Consider the following 13,106-nt stretch of genomic DNA (forward strand, 5'->3'; position numbering starts at 1 on the left):
CAAACTTATAAGAATTAAATTATTTGATTCAATAATATGCACGAATGACATTACTATTAATTTTCCTTTGAAAATGCCCCTGGCAAATCAATCAACCAATCAAATATTGAGAAGCTCTTTTGTTTTCTGCCGAAGTCTAATAAAACAAATAACATCCAAAGCTAGTTTCACAATTGTTACAACAACTGAGAAGTGTTTTGAGATAATTTAATGTAGCCAAAAGGGGTGGCTCAGTTGGTTAAAGGTCTGCCTTTGGCTTAGGTCAAGATCCTGGGGTCTTGAGATTGAGCCCCACTTTGGGCTCCCTGCTCAGTGGGGAGCCTGCTTCTTCTTCTCCCTCTGCCTGCTGCTCCCCCTGCTTGTGCTCTCTCTCTGCAAATAAATAAATAAAAACCTTTAAAAAATAATAAATGCAGCCAAAAGAATAACTGGAGTATTTTGAATCTGGGGAAGAATGTCAGTGGTGTTTGACATGTCTTACTTAGAATCAAAAGATATGTTCAGGCTATTCCTCTGCTAGGAAGTAGGATAGACCAGACCACGTCCAGCCTGGTGCAGAGTAGCTGCTGGTGTGAGGAGTGTTCTTGCTATAGCATTTGCGTCATAAGGACTGTGTGTCTTAAAAGCTTGGAACATTTCATGGACAACCAACAATTAGCTCTCATCACTGTAACACGCTCAGCAGACATTGCTGGAGTTTAAGTTTATACGTTATTATTAGCATAAGTACAATATTTGCAGCCACTCCTAGAGGTATGGTTAGTAATTAGAAAGTCTTTTTATTTTCATTTGACGCAAACACAGACTTTTCTATTTGCACTCTGTATTATTAAACAAGAACTCAGAAATGAGGACAGGCCCGTGGACTCAGGGTCGGGCATTTCATGCTCATCATTAGTTGACTTGGCTGGATAGTCTGCCCATGAAAAAGATGATGGAATTTTAAAGTAGATCGTGTTGTAGAGCTTGTCATAATTACACAGACTAGTTTGTGCACCTTGTTTCATAACTCAAGACATTGTTTGCTTTTCTAGGAAGGCACAGAGTTTAGATATGTCCAATTGAAATTTCAAGTGCCAAAGAATGCTCAATTTAACAGGTAGAAAGAAGTGTACTGAGGTAAGGGTATCAGATGTTTGGTGGTCCCCTGGGTGAGCTGGCATCCCTGATGTCAAAAATAGAATGATGAGGTGACTCCACAGGCAAATGAAACAGGCTGAACCCAGAAGTCAAGACAATGAGCAGCCCCTACATCTGCGGGCAGTATCACAGCCCAACCATCAGTAGAAGCTCCTTGGAGAGGAATCCGGTAAGACCAAAGAAATATATTCACTTTCAAGACCTCATTATGGCTTTTATAGCCCTTTCCTCCATAAAATAATATGAAAAATTATGCTTGATCACTTCATTAGCGTAAAGGTGAGTGGGATTCAGGCTGGATTGTATTCACCTTTTATTTTCTTTTCTGATTAAAAAAAAAAAAACAAAAACATTTATAGGTCCCTAGTTGGAAAGGATTTAAGACAATTCAGGATTAGTCCTGAACTCCTGAATATAAGTATAATTTGAAAGACCTCATTAGTAAAATTGTGAGCCTCCTCCTCAAATTCCAAGGAGGAAGAAAAATAGGCAGTTGTCCAAATTACATAATCTACAATACAGAATTGGCTTCATTGTTTCTCAAATTTTGTCAGAATCCTAAGTTTGTGACAGTGTAAAACTTGCTCCTTAAAACTAACAATTTCAGAGAAAAACCATCATCATCAGACATTTTAATTATGCCCTAATATAAAAAAAAAAATTATGCCCTAATATACCAATTTTTTGTCAACTGCCTTTCTGTGTGGCTTGTGCTCAAGCATTTAAAGATGACTACAACAATGGGAATAGCCCTGTCTACTTTCATTTCAATTGTAAGACCTAAGTACATATCTACCTTGTGCCATTTATACTTTATTTTATTTAGCAAGCACATACTGTGTTTACGTGATGACATCTCTAAGACTTTTAAAATATCAATCCTCGTTTAATCTCCACAACCATTCATTATGGGTTAAATTGAATCACCCCAAAAGCTATGTTGAAGTCTCAACCCCCAGAATCTGTGGATGTGGCCTTAATCGAAAAGAAACTCTTTGCAGACATAATCAAATTAAGGTAAAGTCATCCTGGAGGAGTGTGGGCCCTAAGTCCAGTGTGGCTGGTGTCCTTATTGTAAGAGGCTATGTTATGTGTGTGCGTGTGTGTGTGTGTGTGTGTTTACCACAATAAAATATAATCCTTATATACGTTGTAACTAAAAATTAAGGAAAAGGATCTATTACCCATAGTCACGAGAACAATTTAAATTATTCCATTATAGTTAAACAACACATAAAAGGTTTTGAAAAATACAACATATCGCATCCCAAAGAAAGACTTCATAAAAATTGGGCTACAATATCTGCCATGAAATTGAAACAGCAAGAGCAGGGCTAGGGGATGGACTTTCTTTCCCAAGTGAGCAATTAACTTCTTTGAACAGACTCTTCTGCAGATTCATGCCTTGTCAACCCAGCCTGCTGTAAGAGGGACTATTTTTCTGGATGGTGCATTCTAAGCAAAAAAAGAGAAAAAAATGAACTGTGAAGATAGGATCTTACAACTATTGATCCATAGCAATGTCTGAAGATGGCCTTCAGCCAGATCTTAACAAGCAAGCAAAACTTTACTTGAAACACAACTAAGTTCCCAGTCTTAGTGAAAAACACTTCATCATATATCATTCATGTGGGCAGTAAAGTAGAGTGGTTAAAAGCTTGTACTCAGAAGCAATTGGATTCCAGTTCATCTGCTCTCCAGATGGGCTTTGGGCTGGCTATCTCTCTTAGTGCCTCACTTTCTTCCCTGTAGAGGGAGGTGGTAACAGTCCTTCCCTCATGGGTGGTCTATGAGTTTTTAGGGCTGCCATGACAAAATACCACAACTGGGGCTTAAAATAACAGAAATCTATTCTCTCAGAGTGTGGGAGGCCAAGAGTCTGAAATCAGGGTTGTTCCTTCTTGGGTGCTAAGAGGAAGAACCTATTTCATGGCTCTGTCCCAAATTCTGGGTGCTGTCCATAATCCTGGGCAATTAGTGGTTTGTAACCACATCACTCTAATCTCTTCCTCTATAGCCGTATAGGTGCCTTCCCTCTGTGTGTCTTTGTCTCTGTGTAAATAAATATATATTTACAATATGAAGGCTATATATATATATATATATATATATATATATATATATATATATTTACTATATAAAATAATAGTGACGATAGTAACCATGGTTTGTGGTGAGGATTATAAAACTAATATGTATTATATACATTTAAGTAGTTGGCTTATTCCCCCCACACCCCGTATGCACACACACACACACACACACACACACACTCAGTAGGTTTAGGTCAGTTGGCATAAACTGTGTTTATTGTATTATTTCTTTTCAAGTACACTGAAAGTGAAAAGCAGTTCTCTACATAAGAGCCCTGTTCTAAATATTTCAGAATTTATGCAAAAGTAACCTCCTTGGATCGATGTTTTCACCATCGATATAGTCTAGGCCTTCTTGTCCTTAGCACCAAGTGTCTGTTGGAAATCACTGCCATTCGCTAGCATGTTGGCAGAAAGGAGGATATGTGTGGGTGTTCCAGGAAAAAACTTATTAGGAGAAAGAAAAATTGGGCAGTAACAGAACTTTTCCTAAATCTTTTCAGCTTTCATTCTATAAATCAACTAGAGTTCTGCAGAGCCAAAATCTGTCACTAAAGTTCTTTCCCTGGGCTGCAGGGTTGTGATTGAGTGACTTGTCCAAATCTCACAGACGTGATGGTTCAGGAGCTGCCCTTCGCAGTCTGTGATGAGATAGAGACTATTTGTTTTTAAAAAAAGGACTTTATGAAAATTGAATTTATGAGGAAATAAACCAGGATATAAAGAGAATATTAAAACACCAAAACTGAAAACGCACAAAACATAGACTTCCAAAGGCCACAGTGGGAATGTAAAGGAGACACCTGAGTTGTGTGCAGCCTCGTGGCCGCTGGCACCCTTCAAACACGATAGATCTGTATTCTGCTGTCGGTGAAATATACAATAATTCCTTTTTTCCCTCAAATGCTTTCTCCCTTTCCCAAGTTAGGTTCTACCTTAATAAAATAAAAAGGAAAGAAAAAATATACAGGAAGCACTTAAAAGAGTGCATGTGACAACATACAAATGTAAGAGGGAGTACCATGTTGGCGTGGTAATGGCCATACCTGAAGACAGATTGGTGAGGAAGTCCTGCCGTCTTTGAAATACATTAGGCAGGAGGGATTTTCCTCTCTGCAGTTTTACATGGTAAATCAAGAACTGTGTTTTATTATTGTCGAGACTCAAGAGGCAGGTAAAATTAACCAAGAATAGGAAATATAATAAAGAAATTGAAGAGGAAGGTGTTTTTCTTTTTTCTTTTTTTCTGGCTTCCTCTTTTTTTTTAATTTATTTTTTATTGGTGTTCAATTTACAACATACAGAATAACCCCCAGTGCCCATCACCCATTCACTCCCACCCCTGCCCTCCTCCCCTTCTACCACCCCTAGTTCGTTTCCCAGTGTTAGGAGTCTTTATGTTCTGTCTCCCTTTCTGATATTTCCCACACATTTCTTCTCCCTTCCCTTATATTCCCTTTCACTATTATTTATATTCCCCAAATGAATGAGAACATATAATGTTTGTCCTTCTCCGACTGACTTACTTCACTCAGCATAATACCCTCCAGTTCCATCCACATCGAAGCAAATGGTGGGCATTAGTCGTTTCTAATGGCTGAGGAATATTCCATTGTATACATAAACCACATCTTCTTTATCCATTCATCTTTCGATGGACACCGAGGCTCCTTCCACAGTTTGGCTATTGTGGACATTGCTGCTAGAAACATCGGGGTGCAGGTGTCCCGGCGTTTCATTGCATCTGAATCTTTGGGGTAAATCCCCAACAGTGCAATTGCTGGGCCGTAGGGCAGGTCTATTTTTAACTCTTTGAGGAACCTCCACACAGTTTTCCAGAGTGGCTGCACCAGTTCACATTCCCACCAACAGTGAAAGAGGGTTCCCTTTCTCCGCATCCTCTCCAACATTTGTGGTTTCCTGCCTTGTTAATTTTCCCCATTCTCACTGGTGTGAGGTGGTATCTCATTGTGGTTTTGATTTGTATTTGCCTGATGGCAAGTGATGCAGAGCATTTTCTCATGTGCATGTTGGCCATGTCTATGTCTTCCTCTGTGAGATTTCTCTTCATGTCTTTTGCCCATTTCATGATTGGATTGTTTGTTTCTTTGGTGTTGAGTTTAATAAGTTCTTTATAGATCTTAGAAACTAGCCCCTTATCTGATATGTCATTTGCAAATATCTTCTCCCATTCTGTAGGTTGTCTTTGAGTTTTGTTGACTGTATCCTTTGCTGTGCAAAAGCTTCTTATCTTGATGAAGTCCCAATAGTTCATTTTTGCTTTTGTTTCTTTTGCCTTCGTGGATGTATCTTGCAAGAAGTTGCTGTGACCGAGTTCAAAAAGGGTGTTGCCTGTGTTCTCCTCTAGGATTTTGATGGAATCGTGTCTCACATTTAGATCTTTCATCCATTTTGAGTTTATCTTTGTGTATGGTGTAAGAGAATGGTTCAGTTTCATTCTTCTGCATGTGGATGTCCAATTTTCCCAGCACCATTTATTGAAGAGACTGTCTTTCTTCCAATGGATAGTCTTTCCTCAGGAAGGTGTTTTTCTTAAGAGAAAAAATCAGAGCAGAACGCAGTTAGGAAATGTGTGCATATTTGTGTGCATGCATACACGTGTTTGTGTACATACACTCAAAGAACCAGATCTGTACAACAGCATTTCTATTGATTATGTTATTTGTAAAAGCATAATACATTCTGTCTAGTGTCAGGATCTGATGAGAGATGAAGGAGAAAGTAATGACTTCTTTAAAATTGATGTTTATTGGAACTGGGAAATGTTCTGTCATTATTAGCAAGGAAAGTATGGAATTTCTCATGTTAAAAAATGTAAGTGGTATGGCTTGTCCAGTGCCACTAAACCCTCTAGTTCCCCAGAATTTACATGAGTGACTCTATGATGTCACTAAAGAAGTCATATATCCCTTTGTTTTTTCTGAGGGGGATATGATTTTTGAATGACATTTTTGGGGCATCCTGGGCCTTTGCTTCTCAAAGAGTGTTCCGTTGGACCAACAGCATAAGTATCACCAGTGGCTTGTTAAAAATGCAGATTTCTTAGACCCCACCTCAGACTTACTAAATTAGAATGGGGCCGAGGCAGGAATCTCTATTTCAGCCACCCCTCCAAGGTGACTTGTATGCTCATTTAAATTTGAGAAGCATCATCAAAATACATAGACATGATTATTTGACAACCTAACATCTTTGCCTTCCTTCTGTGCCCTTAATAGAAATTTGCTACATTTTAAATAAACCCAGTACATGAATCTCTAAGCCAAGAACAACAATAACAAAACCGCAAATAATAAAATTTTTAAATGAAGTTTTTTTAAATGAAATAGATTATGAAATTTTAAATTATGGGCACTTGTCGATACTTTGTGAACTTAGGATATGACTCCATTTGTTAATCTGTTTTACTTTATTTTTTAAAGATTTTTATTTATTTATCCATGAGAAATACAGAGAGAGAGGCAGAGACATAGGCAGAGGGAGAAGTAGGCTCCCTATGTGGAGCTTATTGTAGGACTCAATCCCCAGACACCAGGATCACACCCTGAGCCGAAGGCAGATGCTCAACCGCTGAGCCACCCAGGTGACCCTGTTAGTCTGTTTTATACATAAAGTTTCAAGAAAGACACAGGCAAATAGGCCCAATATTGCATAAAATAGCTATTTCTAAACAAACCCTCCCATAAATCTCACATTTGTATTAGATAATAATAGTAGTAGCCACTCTTACCTAGTGCTTAGTGACAGGCCTTTTCCTAGAAGCTTTGCAAAAATGAATTGACTGAATCCTTACAACATACCCATGATGTGTTGTTTGGTTATTAGCTCCATCTTACAAATGGGAAAATCAAGACTCTGAGAGGTTGAGTCAATGGCTAAGGTCACACACGTAATAAGTAACAAAGCCCGTAATCCATGGCATGCAGCCTAGCTCCAGATGTCATACCTTAATCACCAAGTATGTGATTTTATTTGTGTTATTTCACTAGTGAGAAAAGTGAAAAGTTCAACACTTTCTTAAGGTGACACAGTTGCTACTTGGCAACCCAGTTTTACTTCTCTGTCCAAACTTGACTGTTTCCTATTCCAGCTCTGTCTCTAAATACTAACCACATAAAATGGCCTTGGCCTCTTCTATAAAGGGATTGTATCCCACTGGGACTGTTAAAAGAATTAGTCCAAATCCAACCTGTGCAAAGAGTTTAGTGCTTTGCACATAGTAAAAACTCAACTTTAGCAAAGATTATTCATTACTGTATTAAGTAGACAAAGATTATACTGATTTCATAGAGTTTAGGAAGTTGTTCTAGCTAAGAAACATCTCCATCTCAGAGATGTTAAAATGAGTAAATACATGCATATTATAATGGATAAAATATGGCCTTCTCTACATGTTGGATTTTAAATCAGTGTGGAATATTGGATTGTCCCAGCATAACCATACCTGCAGCCAGTTTGTTAAGTTGTTATTATGTGCATGACAGGTGGCAGGAATATATATTTATTTTTCCCCCAGAAATCTGCTAAGGTATTTTTATTATTTCACTGCACAGATAAGACAATTGGGACTTAGGACAATTGGGACTTAGAAAAATTAAACAGCTTTTTCAAAATCAAACCAGTGAGCTCCAGAGTCACAATGGATATTTGGACCCTCTGATCCCAGCCTTTGTACTAAGCTGTGGTGCATCAATGGTCCCAATCCCTGGATACTTTTCTTCAATCTTTCTTCTGTGCAAGTCTTTCAGCTCTGAGATCCTGACTCTTCACAAAGGAAAGAGCCATAACAATTGCATCAAAGGGCTTCATGAGATCAAGGGAGAGAAGGCAAGACCATTGAGGGATGGTGTATCCAGCCCAATTCAAAGGCAAGAGTTCAGCTCTTTATTAGTATTAATTGCACTCAGGAAATAAATACATTACACATCAATGAACTTTAGCAATTAAGTGAGAAGTCCCCAAATACACCTCAACTCCCTCAAGAATTAAATTAAAAAGAAAATGGTGACATTTGAAAGCAATGCAGGTAGGGCCACTGGGATCTAGTTCTTCAAAGTATTTATGCAGTAGATTTTATTCTGCTGCAAAGTAATTACCCTATCATTAAATATAAAGAAATAATAAAATTATTGACTTTGATATTGCATTATGGTCTGAGATAGACACATCAGCACCTGGCATTCTAAAGGACCCAACATAGGCTTTCTGATCTAACAAAACACATTTTCCAAGGTATAGGCCACACCGTGATAGGTGTCATGCCCAGAATAAGCCCTGTTCTTCTAATGTGCTTTCATCGTTAACAGCAGTAAGCATTTTATTTTCAGGACAAGCTAATACTTGGGACAAAAGAACAATAATGCTGGTTTCTTTTCTTTTGATTGATCATTATGCATATTAATTAATAATGATTAGAAAGGTCACTTCAAAGTTGTTCTTACGTTTCTATCTTGATCTCCTTGTCACTGTAAATTAACGAAAAATGAAATGACTTGAAGACACTTCAAACCAAGCCCAATCATAAATTTAAATTTATTTTTCCCCCATTCAGGAGGTTTGCTTGAAGCAGGCAGTTGGAAAACAAAATGTAAACTTGTTCTGTAACAAATGACTTTCAGGGTAGTTTCATTAAAAAACAAAACAAAACCAGTTACTTCTACTATTGATAATGGGCTTTCCTCCCAGTTTTGTGCTACATGAAATTAAGGTTCAAACATATTAATACAGCAGAGGAAGTTAAGGTCTGGTTAGTTGATAGCATGTGACCCCCCAGCCCTTCTTGCCGACAAGGTAGAAAATAGCAGCTATGTTGTGCTCTGTGTGGTTTCAACAAGTGACTTTACAACCTTGGTGGCTGTTACACTGGTAGCAACCATCAGATTAAATATATGCAGAATTCCATTATTTTAATATTTGCCCTGTGAAGGTTCTGGAACATAGTTTTGCCACTCATGAATTTACCACTAGACTTTAGATACTAAAAAGATACTAATTATGCAAGAAAAAGGAAGACTACAAAGAAGATCCATCCCCTCCCCCATTCTTTTCTTCACCATCCTGTGGTTCTCTAGGACACTTGTTTAGCGGTTTAATTTTGAAAGATTCTTTAATTTTGAAAGATGCATTTCCTACAGATGAAAGAATTAATTCATTAAAATTTGGAAAGTCTCAATTTATAAAACTGAAAAAAAAGGAACTAGTGAAAATTTGGAAGTTACATCTTTATTAATGAAGTTAAACACAAGTGTAGTACAGTTGATTGGGAGAATTAAAAAATGAGTATAACTTGCTTAAGATGAAAAGAAATGCAATCAATTATATTTGTAAATGGCTATAGATTTTGAGATGGCCATGAAGAAGTCACAGACATGCCCCCATGGCTGGGATTTTAAATTTTTAAAGTGATGGAAAATTAAATGGAGACAGTCAATTGTAGATGAAAGTAAGGAAAAGGTCATTGCTCTGTGGGATTTGATAGGAGATCTCATATGTGCTTCCTCTAGACTTTCTGAAGACTGGTGAAGATTGGTGATAGCTTCAAAACACTTCATGAGTTTTATCTGTAGTACATATAATACAGGAGATCAGAGAGCTGCTGTTTTGGTCACAGTGCCCAACAGAAGTTGTCAGGTGTCATTTAATACAATCTTGAGGAATTTAATGTTCTCATATAGGCATGCCACTAATTTTAACTTCCAGGGGATTAACAATGAGATTATGGATATTAATTACTGAGTCTCATCTTATTCTCTCTCATTAGCAGAAGACAGTCTCTGTGTGAGAGTACATTGATGCTGGCTTTGCACCTGACTTGGGCAAACGTTCTCTACAAATCAGTGTCCTCAGACTTCGTGCTGACTCTGCCAGTGGGGAGACATACCAGGACTCAGGGAAGTGACCTCTTTAGATTTCCTCAGCTCCTCATCTCTGACAGCAGCTCTCAACATCTCAAAACCTAAACCACAAAAACACCACCATTAATAATAAACAGTAATATAACTCTTCATCATGAATTCTGCCTGAAGCTAAGAACATTGCTTTCCATTACACCCAGCAAAACAAAACACCACAAAACTGGCAGCCTCAACAACTTAGTAAACATCCCCAGCAGTTTGTTCCCAGGCCGGCCGTGTATTCAGGTGGCTTCATTATTTACACGTGGCCCTGCCAAAAGAAGGAGGTGATTGCTTTCAATTTGTATAAAGAACCATTCTAGAAAGTAAAAAAACAACAACAAACAAAAACCAACCAAACAAAAAAACCCCACATATCCCTAAAGTTAAATGAAGACTCCATTTCTAGTAAGAATTGTAGTTTCAATACATTTTATCTCTGCTTTCACTTTTCAAGGTTAAAAGCATAATCTTACCTCTGGTGAACTCTCAAAGTCTTCCACTAAGGGAATGGACAGAGCCTTCTGAAGAATGTGTAAATCAAAGGAAATGTAAAGGAACATTCTAGAGAATCAGAGCTCATTTGGCAGGATGCTTATGAAGGAGGCATTGGAAAAGATTCTGAATAGGAAAGTGAGGGTCCAGTTGAGGAGTTGAGCCTTGGTCGTTGGTTCTATGGGCCACATGTTCTTAATTGCATGATCAAATCAGATTATCAGATTCACCAAGGAAGCATTTTTCAAAAGACACACATTCTGGAGTTTCTGTTTTGAGAAGATTACCCAGGTAATAATGACATCTCTGTATGCAAATCTTAGAATATTAATGCTATATTACCTAAAGGTTTGTTGAAAATTGATTTCCTTGAATTCGATCTGGCATCACATTAATTAAAATATAACAAGAATATTTAAATAGTGTTCAGTTTCCTTTACAATGAAGATTTTGAAATTTGCTGAGGCATTTCTTAACTTCTAAACATAACTTCATGAATGAAACAGTGACATGAATGAACAGAATACATTCCCTTTATTTAAGGGAATCTCAAAAGAAAATAAATATACAAAAATAAAGATACATCCTTTCCCTGAATTATTCATCAGTGAGGAATTCTGAAACTTGCAAATCAAAATAGGTTCTTGAATAGCAGGGAAAATACAGCCCAAACCAACCAACAGAAGCAATCCCTCCTACAGATTGGAAGCATTTACTGTCCTCTCAGGAAAAGAAAGAGGGAGAGCCGATCACCCCCATTGTGACTTTCCCTTCTGCATTTAAGCACACTGTATTAATAAGCATTTTATGGAGCAGACCTTTTAAAATATCTCAGGTATTGAATATTTTATGTGCTTTTTCAGATTCTATTAATCTCAACTGTTCATTGATTGTGTATTTGGGAATTTACCTACAAATTTATTTGTAACCCCCAACTCAACACTTGCATGTTTTCATGGTTATTCAGGGACACACACAGAGCAGCGAGCAGTTTGTGTTACCCTGTGGGCATGTCCCCAGCTGAGGTCACACAAGGAAACACTTTGCATCTTACTTTAACTCTAATACCACAAACAAGTACTGTTTTTGTAGTCTGGGTAGTGACATGTTTTGGGGCTTTTTTTTTAATGCTTTTTGTTGGTGGTTTCACCATTTAAACAGCCACTGAGAGTAGTGTTGTAGTGTTGTCTAGTGTTCCTCAGTACAAGAAAGCTGTGATGTACCTTACAGAGAAAATACATCTGTCAGATAAGCTGTATTCTGACACAAGCTACAGTGCTGTTCGTTAGAGTTCCATGTTGACAAATCACCGTTATATATCAAATCAGGTCTCTTTAAACAGAAACACACATAAACAAGGTGGAGTACTGATTAGTTGATGAAAATGTTGGGAGTGGGAACTCTCAGGAACCCAACCCTTTATGTCTCCTAGGAGCAATGGTTCAGTATTTGTTAATTTAGTGTTTGTGGGATCTTGACATATATTACCATGAGTAATGAAACTACTTCACATTTTCCACAATTTATTTAAAATTGTTATTAGGTGTAGAATTGCATTATTCTTTTATTGTTTTAAATGCTGATAGGAATTCTGTTTCAGCAACGAGTTTCTGCAGAAATATGCTCCCATCTTTACTGTTCTTCAGTGTAACCATGAGTGGAAGAGTTACTGTCTATATTCCATCGATCTGGAGCTGCAGCTCTGGTGATGAAAGAGCTTTGCTCCTCTGTTAAGCCCTGAGGGAAGCCATCTGTCACAGTAGGTGAAAAGGATACCCTCTAGTGATGTTTCTCCACTTCTGCTTCTCTATGGAATTTTTGTCACTGTTTAAACAGTTTTGATTTAACCCCCTTCCATGTTTAAATTCTCTCTATATATGCCAGGTGGCACTGTGGTTAAATGTAAGTGGTTTTGTCTCTTCTGCAAAGTGGGCAATCAGTATGGGGTGGAAAGACTCATTCCAGAATTGTTATGGAACCAATAACTGAATGTTTTTGAAAGTAGGTTGTTTATTGCCATTTTAACAAAATCTATGTATTCAAAAGCAGATCATCTTACATACACAATATGATTATATACAAACAGACAATTCCAGGAACTAAGCATTAATATGCAATTTATTTTTTTAAATTAATTTATTTATTCATGAGAGACACACACAGAGAGAGAGAGAGGCAGAGACACAGACAGAGGGAGAAGCAGGCTTCGTGCAGGGAACCTGATGTGGGACTTGATCCCGGGACTCCAGGATCACACCCTGGATCAAAGGCAGGCACCAAACCACTGAGCAACCCAGGGATCTCCATTAATATGCAATTTAAAATGGCTCCTTTATTGGTATCTAATTTAAATTTACTGGCAATTTTCTTTGAAAAGGAAATATTTTACACATAATTTTCTTTTGAAATTGACAATAGAGACAGGATACTTATTGATTTTTGCCTTTTTTTTTATAGACTATTT

General features: G+C 37.6%; 1 protein-coding gene and 1 long non-coding RNA gene across 6 annotated transcripts in view; one reads left to right on the forward strand and one right to left on the reverse strand.

The window, feature by feature from the left end:
- The window catches only part of NALF1 (NALCN channel auxiliary factor 1), a 624,195-nt gene that overhangs the window by 475,964 nt on the left and 135,125 nt on the right, over positions 1-13,106 (forward strand). The window lies entirely within an intron of this gene.
- Positions 2,429-13,106, reverse strand: part of LOC144287727 (uncharacterized) — a 46,432-nt gene continuing 35,754 nt past the window's right edge. Inside the window, exons 4-6 of one of the 4 annotated variants that reach the window (XR_013355477.1) lie at positions 10,135-10,209; positions 4,760-5,785; positions 2,429-2,595 (exon numbers count right to left, since the gene is read on the reverse strand). This is a non-coding gene — a long non-coding RNA (uncharacterized LOC144287727). Of the gene's footprint in view, positions 2,596-4,759; positions 5,786-9,482; positions 9,815-10,134; positions 10,210-13,106 lie in introns of those variants that run through there. The other 3 variants (XR_013355478.1, XR_013355480.1, XR_013355476.1) reach the window with 3 other exon arrangements.

The sequence above is a fragment of the Canis aureus genome, chromosome 17 (assembly GCF_053574225.1).
Source record: "Canis aureus isolate CA01 chromosome 17, VMU_Caureus_v.1.0, whole genome shotgun sequence".
Taxonomy (NCBI): Eukaryota; Metazoa; Chordata; class Mammalia; order Carnivora; family Canidae; genus Canis; species Canis aureus.